We start from the raw sequence: 5507 nt of genomic DNA, 5'->3' as shown, positions 1-5507 counted from the left end.
ATACAAATTCTTCCAAAAAAAAGGAAATACTCCCGACTTTAAAGACAGATTGAATAAAGTGCAAATAGGCTTCGACAGAGTACATATACATTCACGAAGTAGCAAGCTGGGTATGCCATCTGGTCCCGCAGAAGTCTCGTCAAAAACCTCTACTAAAGATAACTCTACAAATTTGGCATCGAATTGATCCACAAGCCCTGTCATCTAATATTCAGGTATTTGAAATGCATTATCAGAATATACGTTTGACAAATATCTGGCAAATAAATTAACAGTATTACCACCCTCATCACTAGTTTCATCATTAAAAAACATATGTTTAGGAATAATATTTGACTATTGAACATTGCTCACATGTTTCTAGAATAACCTAGGATTTGACAATAGATTATTCTCGGTACGAAAAATATAATCGCGGTAACACTAACCGCTCAACACACTACATGACTGCCGAAGCCCAGAGAAAACCAAGTAATCACTTTGCAATTGAGGCTCCTTAAACTTCTTATGAGCAATCCTCTTACGTAAAACTAAGCTTCTTACCTCTCTTAAAAACCATACAGGAAAGCTACCAGTATTAGAGGACTTAATAGGAACAAAACAGCTGATTCCTTCATACAAAAGGTCATAAAACTTATTTAGCGAAATATTTATATCAGAAGTGTTGTTTATAAAGGACCAGTCGATAGATGCAAGGAAATTATTTAACGATACAAAATCAGCATTTTTAAGGTCAAAAAACTTTACTGCATATTTTAGAGACCTTAACATATATGGTACTGAAAAGACACATTTATACGGAGTGTGTCGAGAGCCAAATCAGAGCCAAAATCATCCGCTAATCTAGAAGACCCATTAATATTAGAAAAACAAAGATCAAGATGTGCCTTCCTGATTTGGTAGCTGAAACATTTCTTAACTATCTAAGTAATTAAATACCTGTCCAAGCAGTGAAGATGGTGCGACATTCGAACACCCATCCGAAAAGGGAACGTGCAGCCAGGTAGGTTAAAGTCTCCTTCAATAGTAAATAAGCAATTCGGATGGGCCTCAAAGATCTCCAGTACTGTATCACAAAAAGCACTGTATTGACCCATATCAGATTTTGGCGGCAGGTCAACCACACCAAAAACAATATTCTTAAGATTAAGTTGTACAGAAACAAAAACTTGCTCTAACGATGAACAAGAGTGTTTAATTAATTGCGGTTTTAACTCCTTTCTCACGGCAAGTAGAACCACCACACCATTCTTCTTAGCACTTGTTAGGGCACTTCTATCACATCTAAATACTTCATATGCCGTATACTCCAATTCAGATGACAAAATATCCGGAAACAACCATGTTTCAGTCAACGAAATTACATCATAACTGCATGCGGATATTGTTTGCTTCAAATGTTTCAACTTAGACCTCATACCCCCAGCGTTAAAATAATACATCACCAAGGAATCACTTAATCGTTTTTTGGACCTCGCACAATTCTCTTAGAGATTGATGGAACCCAATTGGTAAACTTAACTATCACATCTTCACCTTTTTCCTTTCTTTTTGCCAATTCTTCATAAACTTCTCGGATTTCATCACGCTGTAATTTGGTGAAATCCATTTTAATTACTATATTGCTACCACCTAATTTCTTTTTCTCTCTCAAACATTTTTGTACAATCTCGGTATTATTAAAGCACACTTTTATAGGCCTATTATTGGCTTCACGACGTCCAATTCTATAGACCTTAAAGGGCTCAGTATGATCTATTCCCAACTTATTGGACAGAACATTAAGTACGAACTCCTTATCATGACTAATTCTATTATTCATATCATCAGAATGACTTTCCTGAACATTAAACATCATAATATTGTTTTTGCGTTCATTTCTAACATTTATCTCAGAAATTATAATGGAGTTACTATCCTTAATCTTATCATTTGTTGGTTGAGCAGGGTCGTTCCTAAATGTTTGAAGTTTCTGTAATTCCTCCACGAGTTTATTAATTGTTGATTGCCGAGAAACAATAAGTTTATGCAATTCAATAATGCCGTTCATCAGATCACCAATGGAAGCATTTCTCTTAGACAAAATCTCAGGTATATACATGTATATTACATCGCCCATTCCTATATTTTCCTGAATAGTCTTTATAGAACTAGAGCTTTCATTATCATTATGAACACCAATACTTGACAACCGTCTGTTGTTAACTGTACTACAAGAACTACACTCTTCCACTCATGACTCTTCTTCTTTTTAAAAGTCGCATACATTTTGTCAAATTCGGTTTTGCAAAGATTAGAGCAGCCTTTGTGAAACCAGGAACGAAACAAGCTGCATTCAACGGAAATTGCTCCTGATTTAATTACTTTATCGCAACTGCTACACAGTTCCATGACAAGAAACTCAAAATCACAACGAAAATAAATGAATGAAAGTCCTTACTTTGCTACTTCGTTGACTCAATGCACAAACCAGCATTAGACAAACACATCAAAAGTCCATACTTTTAACTGTCGTTGACCATATATTTACACCTGACCATAGGAATTTAGTATCAAATATACAAAACATGTGATAAATAACTACAATTGGAAATGCGGACAGATGACTCGTTAGTTTTGCTAGATCAATCACAGCAGCAGGCAAAATGAGAGGAACCAAAAAAACTGTTACCACGATCGTATAATAATATCACCGTAAATACACTTAAAAGTACAAAGCACCTTCAACAATGAGCTTCTAATTAATTAGCCGAAAAACTATCATTTTGTCAAATATTTTGCAACAAACATAAACATGACTTATTCGCTAGGCTGCCGCGACGTGACTCAAAAAATATAAAATTGTTTGTAACTTCATTGTTAAAAGTGGTAGGAATCAACATGATTATGAATTTTTCACTTGATTATATGCTTTTATGCTACTTAGATGTTATGAGAAAAATGTTACTTTATTGGTTTGTAAAATGTGAATCAAGAAAGAGAATTAAGTTACCAGTTAGTTTAAGACAAAAAATGTCCAGCAGGTAGTAAAATATTATGCCCACTCTTAGAACATTGAAAGGCTAGAAGTAGCATGGCGTGGAACTATGGGCAGGTTTGTTTGCTTGCAATATCTCTGATGCAATGATGATGCCAAATGCTTATAGAGAAATGGCAAAAATCACTTTATAATATCATAAAAATTTTCAGTTGATTCCGAAGGCTCAAAACAATACTACTGCTCCCCTTTAATAAAATATCAAGCATCTTTTTAAAATAAATTTGATAAGATACTCTATATCGAAGTTAATATACGTTAAATAAATGAAAATAAAGTACGACGAAACGAGAAAACGGTAATGGCATCGCAACGCCGCTCGACCGCATTGTTGATGCCACCGATACAAGCACTCTCTACCAGTGACGTCGTCAACAAATATTTACCTGATAAATTTTTATTAATTATTATAGAGTTTGAGTATAAGTAATATTACCATTTATGTATTTTTTTAACGGATTTCGTTAGAGGAAGGTCCTAATAAAAGGCAGCTTTGTCAAATGTCATGCTTTTGTCAAAGCATTTTTATGGAAATTAAATATTTTATTAATATAATATTATAGATTTCTTAATAAATCATGTTTTAAGACACACATTTTTAACATTTTGCAAAATTTTATTGTTATTGTTATATTGGACAAAACTCAGTTTTATATCACATAATATATATTTCTATGGTGCTGACTTTTTCAAAGGGACAGTATTGCTTCAGCGGAAATAGTTAAAACTACAAGGATGTTGAAATTGTGAAGGAGTTGCAGGTTTTTTATAGGTTATAAGATTTTTATTATGAGTATTTAGCCTGTACAATGGTTTTGAGGCATTTAACACTGACCTATATAATACCTAATACCAATTATATCATATTAACTTATACTAAAAAACAAAGCTTACCTAAGAATAAAGACTATGTACAATAGATTAGATTAGATATTTTATTAGTAGTAATATACAAGCAAGTACTTTTACAAGTCAAATAAAATATGTAGTATGTTGGGCTTTTTCGAAAAATGTTATTATTTCTTAAGTATTTTAATAATGACTTGAGACATCTAATTCAATTTCTTTGGTGCAAATTTGTTTGTTGCAATCTTCGAATTTAAATTTTTTGTTCTTTATTTTTTTCCCTAATTTGGTGACAAGTGATTTAGCTTTTGAAACGGTGGAATCATCAGTGCTTAGGTCCTCAGGATATCATTTTAATTTTACGCTAAAATAATATACATAAAAATATAGTATTACCAAAAGTAAAAAAATTTATTATGATAATCCAATTGATCAATAAAATGTATATTATTATAAAGAATCTTTGTAATATCACACATTTGATTAATTGCATTTAATTAAACAAATATAACACAATAAAATACTATATCACTTTTAAATAAGATATATAGAATAGGATGATACATAGCATTAAACTAGTAGTCTATTTTGAATGTATTTTTACCTTTTCATTGGCAGAGTCAGGGAATGTGTAGCAGTGAAACAAAAACGGCTTGGATGAGAAATAGTAATTGTTGACCTAGACCCCACGGTAACTATTAATCTCCTATGCAGTTATTGTTGATGATGAATGATCAGATCTATAATTATACAAAATTTGGTGTATCAAGAATATTAATCTATTTTAAATATCCATACTTGTCTATATTAGCTTCATTGTTTGTACTATATACCATTTTGGAAGCTAAAGAAGTTTTTGCACTCTTCAGGAAAGCTACCCCTGCAGCTTTGAAGGGTAAATCACTTGGTAAATTAACTGAATTATCGGCTGCTGTGTTTTTAACCAGTGTATCAGAAATCCTAGTAAAAATAGTTATACACACATAATAGTTTTACACACATACCTAATTTAATAAGTATTAGGTATAAATAAAACTTATATGAGTAACACTAATACTTTTTGTGACGATTTTTTTTATACTAGAAAAATATATTTAAAAAAAAATTACCTTTAAGGTAGATCTGATTTTTTTAATAAAGTCTGGCTACTGATAATATTATCTTCCTTATATAAGAAATTACTTCTAAGGATGTGATCTGAACAAATATGTTCTTTTTAATTGTGTTGATTTCCATTAATGAAATCCATTGTTCCCTTTGGGCATATATTAGGCAATCTATAATAAATATTTGATATTTAATCAAAAAGCAAAAAAAAATTACAGTAATAAATTAATATGTGGTGCCAATTACTATATATATTATTGTAAGTTGCAATATGGTAAAACAAAAAAAAAATATCGACCAAATTTTACGGAAAAACAAAATTAACTTTATACATAGATATCAATATCTAAATAAATTTCAAAATTCTTTAAAGGCAATAAGAAATTAGTAATTTCATCTATCTACCTAATGTCTATATTAAAAAAACCATAACTATATATAGATAGGTACATGGGTATTATGCCTTCTTTCTGCCAAAACAACAAAAAAAACATAATCCTGTAATAAAACCAGGGAC

Source organism: Anthonomus grandis, chromosome 7 (genome assembly GCF_022605725.1).
Source record: "Anthonomus grandis grandis chromosome 7, icAntGran1.3, whole genome shotgun sequence".
NCBI lineage: Eukaryota > Metazoa > Arthropoda > Insecta > Coleoptera > Curculionidae > Anthonomus > Anthonomus grandis.
The sequence above is the reverse complement of the archived record's forward strand: the minus strand, read 5'-3'. Positions refer to the sequence as shown.